This window comes from Ambystoma mexicanum, chromosome 10, assembly GCF_040938575.1.
Source record: "Ambystoma mexicanum isolate Mex_15411 chromosome 10, UKY_AmexF1_1, whole genome shotgun sequence".
NCBI classification, from domain to species: Eukaryota; Metazoa; Chordata; class Amphibia; order Caudata; family Ambystomatidae; genus Ambystoma; species Ambystoma mexicanum.
In genome coordinates, this window is record NC_090932.1 from 1,362,250,825 (window position 1) to 1,362,269,739 (window position 18,915).

Here is an 18,915-nt window from a genome sequence, read left to right on the forward strand (position 1 = left end):
TTTGTAATTCCTTTGAATGTCAATGTGTTCTATGGGCTATGGGGTCTTTTACTCCATAGGGTATCATATGTTTTTCTATGTGTGTTACACCGCACCCTACGTGCCGTAACACTGGGGCGTCCTAGCGGACCTCCATCATAGACTCCATACCCGGGGACTGACTACTGTCTCCCCGGGCATGTAAAGTCACCATTGGCTTTACTAGACCTAAATTTACTAACAGAACTAGTACAAACCATCCTATTGTGGACGTACTAGTAGGGGTAATCCGATTACTCCTGGGTCTGTTATGCGAGGGGGCACTGTCCCGTCCCCCCTCGTCGAGTTTTGGCTGGTGGCAGTGGAAACTACTTGTTATATTCGACCCCGAATATAACCCTATGGGATTCTTCCCATTGTTGGAGATTGATACCTTTTTCCCGTTAATCTCTAACGTACCACCGGTTTACTTATCTTAAATAAGTCTATCGGATGGTATTTTCTGCCAGAACTCGGTTTTTAAAATGGCGTCTGTGTTCGTCTCTGTGACTCCTAAACCAAAGGTTGAGCCCTTTGTTCCACTTTTGCCGGGCTTCTGTACAGAGACTCTCCAAAGTGGTGCCATTCTGTCTGGGTTACCACAGGGGTGTGGGAGGGGGTTTAGGCACCCTGGACCGAGTTGCCTTGCCAACTCCGGTCGCACTCTGGTGTGATTGGCCCAAGTGGTGCGCCTCCCCCCTCACCACTTAGCGTGTTTTGATTGACAGCTAGGCTGAATGAATGGGGGTTTTCTGCATAAAAGAAGGGCTTATGGGACTGGATCTTCAGAAGTCGCCACAGGACCTAAGAATCCGACGAGGGTGAAGCTGAGCCGACCTGCAACGACGACACCTCCGGTGGAGCCCTGCTAAACCGACTCACCACTTCCCGACGACAGAGGAGATCTCCCTGCCGGAGAGTCTCTTCCTCTGACTGGTGGGAACAACCAGTCACCTTTCCTTTTTCTTCGCTCCAGGACACAGTGGTCGAATTGCCCGTGCAGAGCACCCCGGCAACCGGATAGCCACTTCACCTGTACCGCGACCAAAAGGTGGTGCCTTGTGACGGAGCACTCGGCGGCTGGTCTCTTCCCTGGTGGTGCACCGGACTATACTTTTCTTCGACGTCGAGATCATCTCTACTCTTGGCAAAGACCCGACGTGCATCCACCACCAGGCACAACTGCCACCGCCGGAGCTGTCTTTCCACAAACAAGGTACCGTGTCCGCCTGGCTTCCCTTTCTGCCGGATAGTGTGAGGTGTCTTAATCCTCACCTTTCCATTGGGTCGCCTCCAAGCTTTCTTTAACTTACTGTTCTGAACTGGTCCAATCTTTCCATAAAAATTTGCGATAAAGACTTGAAGCGCATTTCCACTGAGACAATTTTTGGGACATATCGCCTTGCCTCTCTCCGAGTGGGCCTGGCCTCTGACTTTGTGATCTACAGTAGACCCTGCCTTACTTGCCTTGCATTTGTCCGTAAAGTATTGGTACCGAGTGATTTCATAACCTGCCTTATTTTTCTCTCCCGTCCTAATGAATATTAGAGTGTCATCTAGGTTAAAGCATACACCTCTGTCTGTAAATAAGTGATGCCGGTGAACCTAGACTTGTCGAACTATTGTTAGGGGGATTGATCTTTTTCTTTGTATAGTGATTGTGATTGAAGTTCTTTGCCGTATTAGTGCCAGAGTGTTTTCCATAGATGTGTCGTTATAAATAAATACCTTTATATCTTTACACCGAAGCCCTGTTCCGTGTCTACTTGTTCTACTGTGTAGATTGCCCTATTTTGTATTCTCCACATACTGCCTAACTCTTCTTGAGGGAGGTCTGACTGCTCAGCCACAGCTACCAAGTGAATCTGTGTGGTACAGACTGCTACCATGTGGGTTTACTGCCAAACACCTGTAGTCCTAAAACTTTTGCAGTGGTCCCAGAGGGAACTGCGCAGGTTTTCGCCTAACACCCTGCACTGCTGGGGGGTGGGGGTGGTGGGAGACATGAGTGGGGGCCTGGTGAAGGCTACCCCTGCACTGCTGGGGGGTGGGGGTGATAGGGGACATGAGTGGGGGCCTGGTGGAGGCTGCCCCTGGTGGCTGGGGGGTGGGGGTGGTGGTAGACATAAGTGGGGGCCTGGTGGAGGCTGCCCCTGCACTGCTGGGGGGTGGGGGTGGTGGGAGACATGAGTGGGGGCCTGGTGGAGGGTGCCCCTGCACTTTTGGGGGGTGGGGGTGCAGGGGGACATGAGTTGGACATGAGTGGGGGCCTGGTGGAGGCTGCCCCTGGTGGCTGGGGGGGTGGGGGTGGGGGTGGGGGTGCAGGGAGACATGAGTGGGGGCCTGGTGGAGGCTGCCCCTGCACTGCTGGGGGGTGGTAGTGATGGGAGACATGGGTGGGGGCCTGGTGGAGGCTGCCCCTGGTGGCTGGGGGGTGGGGGTGCAGGGAGACATGAGTTGCACATGAGTGGGGGCATGGTGGAGGCTGCCCCTGCACTGCTGGGGGGTGGGGTGATAGGGGACATGAGTGGGGGCCTGGTGGAGGCTGCCCCTGGTGGCTGGGGGGTGGGAGTGGTGGGAGACATGAGTGGGGGCCTGGTGGAGGCTGCCCCTGCACTGCTGGGGGGTGGGGGTGATGGGAGACATGGGTGGGGGCCTGGTGGAGGCTGCCCCTGCACTGCTGGGGGGTGGGGGTGATGGGAGACATGAGTGGGGGCCTGGTGGAGGCTGTCCCTGCACTGCTGGGGGGTGGGGGTGATGGGAGACATGGGTGGGGGCCTGGTGGAGGCTGCCCCTGGTGGCTGGGGTGGGGGTAATGGGAGACATGGGTGGGGGCCTGGTGGAGGCTGCCCCTGGTGGCTGGGGGGTGGGGGTGGTGGGAGACATGAGTGGGGGCCTGGTGGAGGCTGCCCCTGCACTGCTGGGGGGTGGGGGTGATGGGAGACATGAGTGGGGGCCTGGTGGAGGGTGCCCCTCGTGGCTGGGGGGTGGGGGTGCAGGGAGACATGAGTTGGATATGAGTGGGGGCCTGGTGGAGGCTACCCCTGCACTGCTGGGGGGTGGGGGTGATGGGAGACATGAGTGGGGGCCTGATGGAGGCTGCCCCTGGTGGCTGGGGGGTGGGGGTGCAGGGAGACATGAGTGGTGGCCTGGTGGAGGCTGCCCCTGGTGGCTGGGGGTTGGGGGTGGTGGGAGACATGAGTGGGGGCCTGGTGGAGGCTGCCCCTGCACTGCTGACGGTTGGGGTGGTGGGAGACATGAGTGGGGGCCTGGTGGAGGCTGCCCCTGCACTGCTATGGGGTGGGGGTGATGGGAGACATGAGTGGGGGCCTGGTGGAGGCTGACCCTGGTGGGTGGGGGGTGGGGGTGCAGGGAGACATGAGTTGGACATGAGCGGGGGCCTGGTGGAGGCTGCCCCTGCACTGCTGGGGGGTGGGGGTGATAGGGGACATGATTGGGGGCCTGGTGGAGGCTGCCCCTGCACTGCGGGGGGGGTGGGGGTGATGGGAGACATGAGTGGGGGCCTGGTGGAGGCTGCCCCTGGTGGCTGGGGGGTGGGGGTGATAGCAGACATGGGTGGGGGCCTGGTGGAGGCTGCCCCTGGTGGCTGGGGGATGGGGGTGCAGGGAGACATGAGTTGGACATGAGTGCGGGCCTGGTGGAGGCTGCCCCTGCACTGCTGGGGGGTGGGTGAGATAGGGGACATGAGTGGGGGCCTGGTGGAGGCTGCCCCTGCACTGCTGGGGGGTGGGGGTGATAGGGGACATGAGTAGGTGCCTGGTGGAGGCTGCCCCTTGTGGCGGGGGGTGGGGGTGATGGGAGACATGAGTGGGGGCCTGGTGGAGGCTGCCCCTGGTGGCTGGGGGGTGGGGGTGGTGGGAGACATGAGTGGGGGCCTGGTGGAGGCTGCCCCTGCACTGCTGGGGGGTGGGGGTGATAGGGGACATGAGTGGGGGCCTGATGGAGGCTGCCCCTGGTGGCTGGGGGGTGGGGGTGCAGGGAGACATGAGTGGTGGCCTGGTGGAGGCTGCCCCTGGTGGCTGGGGGTTGGGGGTGGTGGGAGACATGAGTGGGGGCCTGGTGGAGGCTGCCCCTGCACTGCTGACGGTTGGGGGTAGTGGGAGACATGAGTGGGGGCCTGGTGGAGGCTGCCCCTGCACTGCTATGGGGTGGGGGTGATGGGAGACATGAGTGGGGGCCTGGTGGAGGCTGACCCTGGTGGGTGGGGGGTGGGGGTGCAGGGAGACATGAGTTGGACATGAGCGGGGGCCTGGTGGAGGCTGCCCCTGCACTGCTGGGGGGTGGGGGTGATAGGGGACATGATTGGGGGCCTGGTGGAGGCTGCCCCTGCACTGCGGGGGGGGTGGGGGTGATGGGAGACATGGGTGGGGGCCTGGTGGAGGCTGCCCCTGGTGGCTGGGGGATGGGGGTGCAGGGAGACATGAGTTGGACATGAGTGCGGGCCTGGTGGAGGCTGCCCCTGCACTGCTGGGGGGTGGGTGTGATAGGGGACATGAGTGGGGGCCTGGTGGAGGCTGCCCCTGCACTGCTGGGGGGTGGGGGTGATAGGGGACATGAGTAGGTGCCTGGTGGAGGCTGCCCCTTGTGGCGGGGGGGTGGGGGTGGTGGGAGACATGAGTGGGGGCCTGGTGGAGGCTGCCCCTGCGCTGCTGGGGGGTGGGGGTGGTGGGAGACATGAGTGGGGGCCTGGTGGAGGCTGCCCCTGCACTGCTGGGGGGTGGGGGTGATGGGAGACATGGGTAGGGGCCTGGTGGAGGCTGCCCCTGGTGGCTGGGGGGTGGGGGTGCAGGGAGACATGAGTTGGACATGAGTGGGGGCCTGGTGGAGGTTGCCCCTGCACTGCTGGGGGGTGGGGGTGGTGGTAGACATGAGTGGGGGCCCGGTGGAGGGTGCCTCTGGTAGCTGGGGGGTGGGGGTGATGGGAGACATGAGTGGGGGCCTGGTGGAGGCTGCCCCTGGTGGCTGGGGGGTGGGGGTGGTGGGAGACATGAGTGGGGGCCTGGTGGAGGCTGCCCCTGGTGGCTGGGGGTGCAGGGGGACATGCGTTGGTGAGCAGTAGTGCAAGGTGACATGTGGGTTGGCTGGGGGGCGTGGCCATGGTGAATGGGGTGCCTGCAGGACATGTGCAGGGTAGGCCCCTGTGGTGTGGGCCACCTGCAGGGGCCGTGGAGGGTGTAGAGGGAACATCTGGGAGGACCCACACGTGCAATTCACGTGTGGTGCTCCCCACGCACCCCTGTAATACACGTACCCTGATGGAATCGCGTGTGATACTTCCTGCGCACCCCTGAAATACACGCACCCTGCTGCTTTTGCGTGTGATGCTTCCCGCGCACCCCTGGAATACACGTACGCTGATGGAATCGCGTGTGATACTTCCCGCGCACCCCTGTAATACACGTACCCTGCTGATTTTGCATGTGATACTTCCCGCGCACCCCTGAAATACACGTACCCTGCTGCTTTTGCGTGTGATACTTCCAGTGCACCCCTGGAATACACTTACCCTGCTGTTTTTGCGTGTGATACTTCCCACGCACCCCTGGAATACACGTACCCTGATGGAATCGCGTGTGATACTTCCCGCGCACCCCTGAGATACACGTACCCTGCTGCTTTTGCATGTGATACTTCCCACGCACCCCTGAAATACACGTACCCTGCTGCTTTTGCGTGTGTTACTTCCCACGCACCCCTGATGCACACGTACACAGGACAATCGCGTGTGGAACTTCCCGCGAACCACTGAAATACACGTTCCCCGCTTGGCGTTTGCTGTTTGCCAGCCCTGTGAACTGGTCCAGGGTTAGCGCAGCCCTTTGCGATGATTTGGGGATTTTGAAGGCTTTTCCTTGCGCGTGGCCGTTCTTGGGGGCGTAACTGGCGCTGCTGCAGGGTCGCTGCGCCACTCTGCGCCACGGCTGGTTTCGGAGGCTAAAATCCATGAATACGCTGTGCGATGAAAAGGATTTTTTCGCACGCGGCTGGCGCAGTGTATCGCACTGGGACACTGTGCGCCAGCCGCGTGCACCATTTTTGTGCGAATTTCTATGAATTACCCTGAAAATCTCTCAAAACTTCTTGCATAAAGAATTGAAATACCGCAGGAGCATTGCATAATCCAAACGGCATGACCAAGTATTCAAATAAACCAAACTTTGTCCGGAATGTCGTCTTCCACTCATCCCCCTCCCGCACTCTGAACAAGTGGTATGCCCCTCTTAAGTCCAATATCGTGTATATTTTTGCCGCCCGCACCTGATAATAATACTGAAATTAGAGGTAAGGAAAACCTATTCTTAATGGTTACCTTATTCAATGTGCGGTAATCAATACAAGTTTGTAATGTCCCCTCTTTCTTAAGGACAAAAAACAAGGGAGAGGAGACAGGGGACGTGGAATGTCTAATGAACCCCTTCTCCAGCATTTCATCCAGATACACTCTTAAATGTTCATTTTCCGTTTCTGCCAGGGCGTAGATTCTGCTACAAGGCAACTTCGCCCCCTCCTCTAATTCAATGACACAATCATATGGTCTATGGGGTGGTAGTTGCTCTGCCCCATCTTTGTCAAATAGTTTTGCGAACTCTCGGTATTGCAAGGGAATCCCTACTTCCACTGCTCCTACCACTTGATCCTTTCCTTCTTGATCAACCAACCATCCCGAAGGTTCCATCTCAGATATCATGTGTCCTTGACACTTCTGCTCCGTAATTTCTACAGTCTGCTTTTCCCAATCAATCCTGGGATTATGTTGCACTAACCAGGGCATTTCTAAAATTAAACCAAACTGTGGGGCAGCTATTAAATCAAAAGCAATGTCTTCTCTGTGACCTGATGCAAATGTCATCTGTAACTTATGCGTTTGTTGTTTGATAGGACCAGATACTAACGGAGAACCGTCCACTGATTGGACCCCTTCCACTCTTGGTTTATCTTGTACAGGTAGTCCTAACTGCTGGGCCAATGTAATGTCCACAAAATTACCTGTGGCCCCTGAATCCACCATAGCCAACACCACTTGCTTAGACATCGTCCAACATAACGTTACCAGAATATACAAATGAGATGTCTTGCTCCCAACTATTTGCCACTAATTTGGGGAACCTTGCTTCCTTCGGGCCTGTCACCTGAGTTCCCCCTAAGGTCGGCCCAACTCTTTTCCCGCTTCCTTCTTGCCTCGTTCCCCTCCAAGATTCTTTTGCGGAGTATTAGGACAGGTACGAATAAAATGACCTGCCTGTCCACAGTACAAACACAATTTATTAAGTTTCCGCTGTTCTTTTTCTGCCTCAGATAAAGGACCTCTGATACTACCAATCTCCATTGGTTCCACATCGCTACTCCTTCCTCCTCTACTCCTGTCCAATCTCACAAACGCGACTGCTTCTGGTTTCTTCTTGTCTCCCCTTCTCTCATTCATTCTATGATCTAACCTAAGGGCTAGGTCTATCATCGCCGTGCAAGTACTGGGTTGCGGTTCTACCTGCGCAATGGCATCTTTCATTTCCTCCCGTAGCCCTTGATAAAACAGTACTATCTGTTTTGCTTCTGGCCATTCAGTTATAATCACTATTGAACTGTGTCACATATGTAACCAAATCTCGTGATCCCTGTCTTAACCCTAACAACTCCTTGTCTTGGGCCAATGAAACCTCCCGTCTATCAAACAGTCTACCAAATTCTCCTAGAAAATTATCCCAGTTATATAACAAGGCGTCATCTTTCTGTACTAAGGGCATCGCCCAGGCTGCTGCATCCCCTGTCAAATAGGATATTACAAAAGCGGTTCTGGCTTGGATGGTCTCAAACGCCGCAGGTTTGCACAAAAAATGGAGTCTACATTGTGTAAGAAAGGTCATGTATTTTCTAGGATCCCCTGAAAAATGTTCTGGTGAGGCCAATGGTACACTACTCGGTGGTTGGACAATGACCGTAGGATTGCCCCTAGTGGAGGTGCCCTCAGTAGTGGAGGTACTGGGCCCCTCCAAAGGGGTACCTTGCGCTACCAACCCTTGTACCTGCGCTTTCAAGGTGGTAGCTTCCTGCCTAGCATGTGCTAATTCCAACTGAATATCCTGTAAAACCTTTAGCACATCCGCTAAAGGTGGAGGTGTCGGGTCCATTTGGCTTAGGTGGTTGTGAGTATCCCAAATTGGGGGTGGCTTATTATGTCACAATCACACTAACTGGAAGGAAGAGAGATCGACACTCTCCCCCGAACCACGGAAGCCGAATGACATCGACCCTCCCACCGTGGTTGGCACAGGCGCCTGATTTAGGAAACAGGTCGCCACGTGCCAGCCAATGGGGGGAAGAGGGGTTACGGAGAGGTTGTGGATAGGGAGGGGAAGTTAGGAACACCGGAAAGAGGGTAAGGAAACTCCTAATGTGGATGGGACTGGGGAAACACCAGGAAAAATCCTACTCTATCTCACATAGAATGAACAGAAATATCACCTGCACTATTAACATGTACCTGATTCCTGAATAGCACACCTTAGTACGTGTACTGTATCCTGCTCTGACATATCATTCTCTTACAACACATAAACAAGCAATATGACCACACATAAGGGAAAGCTTCCGAAAATGATTAGACAATACACATGGCCCTTCGGGCAGCGTTAGCAACATACAACATAAATGCATTTCCTTTAGTTCCTGGCACTAGTGAAATGTCGTTGTCCATATGCAGTACTTCCTGCATTAACCCAATACAAGATTGGCAAAGTTCTTGTAACATACGAGTAACAAACACACTTTGGTTTTTCACACCGATTGAATTCAAAGAGATTAGGGCGTTACTTATCTCAGGTCTGGGGAGCCCGCGGGACTTCCCGGACAAATATTGAAACAACGGTAAATCATTCCAAGCAGTTCAGAAATATATTGCCCTCACGTGTACTTATTTTGAGTCTGGGGAGCCCCGTGGGACTTCCCAGACGAAGAACAGCAAGCGCTGTCTCTGCCGGCTACTCAGCGCCCCTCCTGCTCCTACCGCACGGTGAACGCGTGCGATCAAGCGTTTCTCCCCTGCATCTCGTTTCGTCGCACGCGGATGCCTTCCTCCTGTTGCCGAACGTGGCCGTCTGCCTCCTGCTCCAAATTAACAGTAAGCCACACCTGCCCACCGTCGTTGCCTGCCTTTAAGCTGCCTTGATTCTTGATGCAGTACATCTGGCAAGGCGCGCACGGGCCAAACTACAAAATAACACAAAGGATGCTGGGAACTGTAGTTTCCTTGTCCTTCCAGCACATAATGTCTCAATACGCGTATTTTAGCACTCCACGTCTGTGCCAACCCTGATTCCTGACAGCTGACATACAATGTTCAGAGAAACCTATTTCTATAAAGAAATCCCTATCCTTTATGGGGTCTGCTAAACATGGTGCCTTTGTAAGACATTCCTTTAATTTAGCCACTGCCTCAGACTGCTCTTTTTCCCATTTCCAAGGTGTGTTCAGCTTTAGCAGTATAGTCAATCATTGAGTAATTTCAGCATAATTTTCAATGAATTTCCTGTTATAGCCTGTCATCCCATATAATCTTTTTACCCCTTTCACATTTTTAGGGTCTTTTCGTTTTTGTATGGCCTCTATTTTCTTGTTTTGTGGGTTTAGTCCATGTTCAGTCACTTCATGGCCTAGAAAATTCACTTTTTTCTTGCACCATTGTGCTTTCTGTAAAGATACTTTGGCTCCTGCTTTCTGCAATTGTCCAAGAACATGTATTATTTCATCAAAATGGTTTTTCAAGCTCTCATGTTTTATCAGTACATCATCCACATAAACTATGGTACCTCTTTCTGCTGCATCAGACATGGCCTTTCTCAAAAATATTCCAAATTCACTCCCACTATTGACATACCTAAATGGAACTCTAACCCATGCGTATTGAATCTTATCAAATGAAAATGAAAATAAATTCTGAATCTCCTCTGCCAATGGCACGCACCAATATCCACAGGTGAGATCTAATGTGGTAAACACTTTTGAACCATGTACCTGAGCTAGGCCTTGATCAATGAATGGCAGTGGCCATCTGGATACTGGCACTCTTTTATTTAATTCTCTTAAATCTGCCCATAGTCACCATTGACCATTTGGCTTTAACACACCTAAAATAGGTGTGTTGGATGTGCTATGAATAGGCCTGATCATTCCCAGAGACTCCAAATTTTTAATTATCTCTGCCAATGACTCTAAACATGCCAGTGGTAATCTATACTGGCGCACAAATACTGGGTTTCTACTACACCCTTCCAGTAGCGTGGTCACATGTAAATTAGTTAGACCGCAATCATAAGCATCTTTTGCAAATACATCTTTAAACTCCATAAATATCTTCCTCAATTCATTTCTATCCTCATCGCTGTCGCATGCATCTGTTGATAAAATCTGCTCCTCCACCATTTTTGAAAATTCTGGAAAATCTTCCAGTAGAGGATTCTCTGTGCTTTCCTCTAACTGTGTGGCTGTGTCTCTCTGTAAAGCTGCCACTTTTACATATTTTGGTAAATCAGCTTCCACTGTAATGGGCTGATTTTCTGTTTCATTTTCATCTAAGTTAAATGTTATGCAATCCTCTTGATGACAGCACACTGTCTCATTTGAATCATAAGGGTACAGAGAATGAATTTTAAATATTCCTTTGGGCTGAGAATTCAGGTATTCTGGCAACTCACCCTTGGCATCTACATACCTTTCAGGTATATTTCCAATCACCATGTTATTTAGATCTGCAGCATAATGTGATTTTTGTATAGCCATTCCTAATGAGGAGTTTTCCTCTAAATTAATATCTTGACAACCTTTATTATTCACTATAATTTTTTCAGACCCTTCACCAATATCTATCAATGGAATGCATTCATAATCCAGGCCTTGCTGTCTTATGGATTCATTCAAGCACACAAATGCATCAGAGTCTTCCATCTGCTGTCCATTTTTGCATTTCAGTGTTATTGTAACTTGTTTGGTGAATGCAGGGATAATAGTATCCTTCCTCAGCTGTAATTCAATTGCATATGGGACCAGTTGTGCGCAATGATAAACCCTTCTTTTCTCTTCAAATTCAGGTGCCGGTCCACCTAGGCATGACCATATTTTTTGATTAAGGAAATCTAACACCATACACATTCTGTGCATTGTATCATTGCCCATGTAAAAGTCATTTTGTGTCCCACTCACTATCCAAACATTATGGTGAATTGTATTTTGTCCAATTCTAATTTTCAGCATGCATCTGCCTGCAATTCGGTTTTCAAAGTCTGGACTATCCAAACCAGAGACATATTGGTTTTTAATTCTAAATTTCGGGATCTCCTCCCTCTCCATTATTTTTTGCAACAATTTCTCATTAATGAAACTCCTTTCCTGTTCAAGTGCTAAAATGGCTTTTGTTGTTTTAGAATAGTCATTTATACCAGTGTGAACCCGTGGTTGCTCATCTTCCATGTGTGTTTCAGCAAGAGTGGTGATGTGTGTTTCTGTATTTGTTTTAGGAGCAGTATTCTGTTTGCATGTTTTCGCTTTTAAATACAAATGCAATGTGTGCTCATCTATTGCAGTTTGCCATTTTTTCCTTGGGTCCAAGCATATTTGTACAGGTCGTTTTTCATCTTCACTCTGCATTTTGTCTTGACACATTAAGATAACAGTGACACTAGGTATGCAGCTATTCTGGAGATATACCTCCACTGCATCATTTGTTTTGGCAACGATGTGTGACATTCAATTATATTGCTATTTTGTGATTTTAGTTTCTTAGGGCTCAATGGTTTTTTGGTTAAGGACCACAATACTGCATTCACCCCATCTATGAGAGGAGAAAATCTTTTCAGGCAATCTGTTCCCATCAGAAATGGAATTTCACAAATAGGTGTGATCAATACCTCCTGTTTCATTCTGTGCTTTCCTATGTTTATGTCAACCTCGGTGACACCTATAATAGGCACCTCCTCCCCATTAAAATTATGCACCGGACCTTGATTTTCCTTCACTGTGATCTGATTCTGTGGGGATCTCCCTTCATTGATACTCTTTACCAATTCTTTAGACATAATTGTGGCCTGTGCGCCAGTGTCAATCATTGCAAATGCATTGCATTTTTCTTCTGCAGTGATGGGAGCATAATACCTGTCTTCAACTTCCTCTAACACACATAAGAAATGCGAATTCTTACTGATTTAAGGGCTCACCTTTCTCAGGCCTTTTTCACTTTTGGCTAAGCACATTGGTAAATGGAAAGAGATTTTTCCCTCCTTTTTGCACATTTCTGTGTGAGAGACTTTATTCATTTCTCCATGTTCAGAGGTTTTTTGGAGTGTGGCCACTGTTCGCCTATCCATCCAGGTATCATCAGAGGTCACATCACAATCCTCCAGCTGAACATGTGTAACAACATCACTTGGCAATTTGTCATTATCTAACGCTGTGCGTTTGTGGTTATTTAATATGGTAACCAGTACTTTTAACTTCTTCAAAAATATGTGGCTCAAAGAATTCTTCAGGTGATTGACCTGTACCCTCCTTTTGAGTATTTCTTTTTTCTGCCTGTGTTTGGCCATTGTCTTGATTGCCCAGGGAAGGAATTATAGCATCCCCACTTACTCCCTGTTCATTGATATTCCCCATGCATGAGTCATCTTTCTTAAATATGTCTCTTTGTTCTTTTGGAATTTCAGGTTTTCTTTTTTAATTTGTACACATCTCCAATGTTTGATTTAGCTCTAGGTCAAACCAAACTTCTTTCGTAAGGGTATTTGTACTTTCTGTCACAGGTTCATTTACCGGTACTTTCACTTTTAAATCATTAGGCTTCTCAGAGTCAATATGCATAATTACATCAGCGCAATCTGTCTTTTTGGCACTGCAGGTATCATAAATACTTAGTCACTTTTCAGAAGCCACCCGGTCATTGCTATGTCCTTCTGCCCCTTCCTTTGATGACTGTTTTTGTGCTGTACAGAGCTTTCCTATTTGTTCAGCTAACATTTTCACTTGGGCCTCGAGACACTTGAATCTTTCTATCTCTCTAGAATCCTCTCTCTGTGGCCTAGATCGATATTCATTGTTTTCCCCCTGATTGGGTCTATTCTGATACCTCTCAGGGGAATGATTTCTATTGGGATTGTTCCTGAACTCTTGATTCATATGTGGAGGGGAAGGGGGTGCACCCATCCTTTGGTTGTAGTCCCCTGGTGGGGAAGCATTGTACTGACGTGGAGTATAGTTCATATTCTGCCTCATGTCCTGTCTCTCATGTTGTGGTTACTGGCCCCTATGTTGATTCCCATTATCAGTAAATCGATCCACATATCGGGGGTCTATCCTGATTACCATATATCATGGTGTTGGGATCAAATCTGCTCTGTGTCCCCAATGTCTGGTAGGGACCATCATTTCTTTGATCCTGATTTTGTCTCTGGTTATTGTTCATACCTGACATATCAGGCTGATAGCCTGCCCGGGGTCTGTCTCCATAGTACCTAGGGCTAATGTAGCTCTCCCTATTACTAGGATCATGTGATTGAAACATTGGTGCAGGGTGTGATGACCTTTGTTGATTACCCCTTTGTTCAGGTGCCAAATTATTTTTACCTGGACTTTGAGCAGACTGAAGGGACATTTTGGCTGACCTGATTACCATCACTGTTGCTGAGGGTTCTTTAGATTTAGGTCTAGTATCTTTCATTTTATCACTTTCTCTACCCTGACAATATAGTACCTCATATAGTTTTGTGCTTTGGTGTACAATATATTCAAGGGACTTGTCACGGTCAAATTCACGGACCAATTGGGATATGATGTCTTTCTGTAGCCCATAGAAGTAGGCAGTTTTAAATTCATTAGAATTGGGGTCAAAAGATACATCAAATTGAGAAAATGCTCTTTTTAAGTCTTGTATAAACTGGTGAGGGGATGTATTAGGCCCAGCAGTGATTGTGTAAGCAACTTTCTTTGCCTCCTGCAATGACTGGAAAGGAGAAAAATGACACCTAATCTCTTTTTCAAACTCTGCCCATGTCATATTCTGCTGCTCATTCAATCCCCTTATGATACTGCCCGCGGGAGCATCTAAAGTTAAATGAAAATACAGCCTGTATTGTTCCTTAGGTATCTGGAGGGCTTTAAAAATGTCATGAACCGCTTCTAAGTGATCCTCTGTGCAGCATTCCCCTCCCTTTTTAAATGGTTTGATCAGGGCTTTGATGGATTTCATTATCTTTATGGGGCTACTTGTTGCAATACATGGAATTGCACTACTTGGTTATTCAACCCTGGTTCCAGGTGTATGGGATAGGTGGAGGCCCCCAATGGGAGTATCAAATCCCCCAAGGGCGCTGCAACCAAGTTCAGTCACCGGCCCAGTCACTGGGGCACTAGCTCTTTGGGTAGAAATAGAATTCACCTCAACTCCATTGAATGTGGTGCCCTGCCGTCTATCCTGGGACCTGGAAATGCACATTTGCTGTTCCAAATCCTTACACTTCTTAAGGAGCCTGTCTGCTTCGTTTTGTAAATAGTTATTTTCATCACTCATTTTATTAATTATCTCCTGCATGTTGCACATTTGCATTTGGCATTCATTGAATTCTTTGTTTCTCGTGTCTCTTTCTTGACACATTTTAACCATTTCCTGTTCTGCATTATGGAGATCACTTTCTTTTTCATAATGTTCTTTTTGTAAAATCTGCATTTCTGAGACAACCTCATCTTTATCTTGTCTAATGTGGTCCACCAATGTTTTTAAGTGTACCAATTTTTGTCCACTGCCCTCAAACTGTTTCTTGCTTTTGGACAAGTGAATATCAAAATCTCTGCATTTTAACTGCATGTCTTTTTGACATCCTTCTAATTCTGCTCTTAACATTTCCTCCTTTTTACTTGCTCCATCTAGGTCGGCTTTTAACCTGTTAATCAGCTTGGTATAATTTTCTTGCATTCGCAGGGACCTATTCAAAATAAACCAGATCTTGGCACATAGCCGTATCAGACAATCTTTCTCTGCATGTTTATCAGCTGCATTTAATAATCTCAGAAGGCAGACCTGAATTATGCTGCCTTCTACAAAAATATTGTCTAGTTTTTCTTTCTGCACTTCACCATGAATGTGGTCATGCCATTCTGTGGCACTGTTCAATGACCACGTCCCATGTGCATTTAACTTTGCCTCTAAATATTGCACTAGTTCTGAAAATGTGGCTTCCATTAGAGACATTCTGAAATTCGTTTTTAGTGACACACTGCTATTATGAAATGGGTTCCCTCTAATGTACAAATGGCAGTGTGAGACACACTTGTCACGCCCAGTAGGTGCTCTATGATCACTTTCCCGGCCTCCAACTCACCATAAATATGTATGCTATTTTGTGTAGATTTGGGGCCTGGCGGTATATTCTTACCGCCAAAATAATGGTAATTTGGCAATGTTTACTCCTTGCATTTAGATTGGGTTTGGCCTTATTTCCTTTCAGGAGCCATTCCTTATTTCAGTACATAGAATGAATTAGTGGTATACATTTTGTTGGTGGTATTTTGGTGAGCATAATTTCTTGTTTTATTTGTGGCCCCAATATACAACCCCCTTCTTTTTGCTTAGACTGTTTGTGTGATCTCTAGAGGCCTCGGACCTACATTCATAAACATCACCATTTTCACATATAGCATTCTCAATCCCCTGTGGTATTATCACTAATTTATTTACATTAGCGAATGATGCTTCCTTAGGCCTCTCTTGCTGATTCATGTACGCCCAGCAAGAACTATTGTATTATATTCCACTCAGAAACCATACACACATACACTGAGTGGAATCACGCACACAGCTATTTATAATTGCTGATGATATTGCTCCATCTGTATAGGAAACATGACATACGTACTACTTAAAAATCTTTCCCTTCTTGCAGGATGTTATTTTAAATGCACCAAAGAAAAAACGAAAGCAAGAACACTCTTACACATTCTGTGTGTTATAACAATTTAATTTCAAAATAATACATTACCATTCTTGTGAGACAGTCCTTTCTGAAATAAACAGAAGAGAAACAGATGCAATAATACAATGAATTTCACTTCACATTATTTGTAACAAGAAAAAGTTACATCAATGGGACAGCATTTGCATTGCAACATTATAACGTCGCAGTTAAACACAGGGACTCCCTATCGCTATCCTTCCTGCCTGAGAAACACTTCATCCATGCGGCACACCCTCAATTTACTTTATAATTACCAGCTATTTGTAGCTCTCCGGCACGCGAAATCCCTTGGCTTGTCACCGCCGAGAAGTGACCCAGGGTTGCCCTCGTAAACTTGCAATTTGAAGGGCACAGCGAAAACACACAGTTTTCAAGCCGGTGCCAAGTGACCAGGAATCCTCAGTCTCTGAAGGTCAGCAGTGCAGCTGAAACGACTCCTCACAGCAGCCCAGCAAAGGCGACCTCTTCACAGCAGCTCAGCAAAAGTGATCTGAACTTAATTCTGTCAGAGCTCGTCCAGCAAACCTCTGTTGCATCCCCCAGGATTACGTGTACCAATCAAATTCATAATATCGTATCCTCCTTCCTCAACAATAGCTCACATTTACAGTAAGCAACTGTATCTAACTAATTTCCTGGTATGTGGATTTTGCTTCCTGCAAAGACAGTGAACAGAGAGAGCAAAGAAGGAAAAAAAATCTAAATGCACGTTTAAAAATGACTCTCAGAGCACATCTCTTCTGCCTCTCTTTCCACATGGAGAGCACATTATAATGTTAATGAGTTAATATTGGTGTTAGTATTTGTTAATTAAGTCAGTCAATTAGATAGCTAATGTGGTCTCCTGTGAATGAGGCATTTCCAGTGAGAGAAGAAAAAGAAAGAACAATTCTGGTGTGCTTTTAAATCAGTAGAGAAAAACTAAATTCTGGTGTGCTTTAGATCTGTAGAGAAAAACAAAATTCTGTTTTCATTTCCATATCCATATGTTACACTGGCGACACAAGGCTGGCTATATGTGTACCACATTATAGCAATAATGTGATCATATGCAGTGGCGCTGTACTCCAAAACCCACTAAATTATACTACAGGACTGGGCTTGTGATATATCTTTATTTTACAGGTTGCTCAGGTGGGGGGGATCCCTACACAGAACTGTGTCTAGGTAAACGGGGCCAGTATTCTGCCTATTGTTCTAACCAACTGCTTTCCTCTTATATCTATTGTTGGTTTCCTTTACAAACTGATTTGTGATACATTTAACCGTACAGTTGATGCACTTTAATGAGATCTAACAGTAATAGTGGTGCCAGGTAGAACTGTATATTTGCAATTATAGATAACCGAGTACAAAGTAAGTTATCGTGATATTGTACATAACCTGGAATATTAATTATATAAAGACTGTGTTTTAACTAATACAGTGTGCGGACATTCCTTTGTGGAGGCTTGGGGACTACACTGTACTTAAGAACCAACCTGCAACACCTCCCGAGAAGCTAGGCCTTGATTGCTCATCCATTGCTACCACAATAGAGAATCTTAGCTGGGGTCCTCTGTTCCTCTCCTCTACCATATCGAGAGCAGAAGTACAGACACCCCACTCCAGTCTTTACACTGGTGGCAGCGGTGGGATACTTATGGTTTTAAGAATCAGTGTATAACGTGCCACTTACAAAATATCTGCACTTTGTTAAATTGAGGTTTAGTTGTATACAAGATAATTGCATTACAAGCAATGGGAGCTTTTGCACATGGTAAATTGACTAGGATGAGCTTAGAGGCTCTCCAGAGTGTGTGTGAGGCCAGGGAGTTAGACTTTGTGGATAAGTCTAGGGCTGAGCTGATAGCTGCCCTGGTGGACTACCAGACTGATGGTGAAACTCTTGAGGAGGGGGGGTGAAACCAATGAGGACTCTGCCCCTGTGGTTGTTGCTGAATCTTTTTCTGGGAATGCCACCATTCCTGCTGCCTCTGTTCCAAACCCCAACAATTCCATGGAATTTTAGTTATTAAGGATGAAATTGGCCTTTGAATACCACAAGTTGGAAATAGAAGCTGAGCTTAAGAAAGAGGAGCTGGCACAGCAAGTGGAATTCAAGAATAGGAATCTTGAACTCAAAGACAAGAACACTGAATGTCAGAGAATCCAGCTAGAGAAAGCTAGAGTGGAGACTTCAGATAAACCCATTGAGAGTGTCAGGTCCCCAGCCACCAAGTTTATGAAAGATTTGGTTGATGTGTTTGTGGAGGCTTCTGATATCCTCCAATGGATTGAAGCGTTTGAAATGGCTTGTGCAATTCATGATGTAGATAAGAGAGATTGGGCTAAGTGTTTGTTAATCAGAGTACCTCAGACTGAATATGACTGCATTCTGAATCTGAGTGTGGAAGAAAGGGGTCAGTATGAGTGCATGAAGTCTGCTTTGATTGCCAAGCTTGCCAAGACATCTACCCAATACCTTAAAAGGGTCAGGGAATTTAAGAAAAGAGAGAATGTGTCTTGGGTTGACTGGGTGAGTGCTGTGCACATGAACATGATGGGGTGGATTTATGGTTACAAAGTGAAAACGTTTGTTGAATTGACTCACCTTTTGTTTTTTGAGCATTTTTCTGAAGCCTGTTCACCAGAGCTGCATCTGTATGTTGCTGACCAGAACATTTTAGATCCCTTTAAGCTGGCTAGCTTGGCTGACAAGTGGGTCTCCCACCGGGTGTCCCCTAAGGACTCCATGGGAAGGACAAGGATAAACAAAAGGGGACCTCTCAGAAAGCTGAGGAATCCCAGAAGCAATCACAGTCAAGTAAACCAAAACCTTCCTCTCCTAAAACCCAAAAATCTAGGGGGGATAAGTCATCTGTGGGTGGGAATAAGAGTAGTGGTC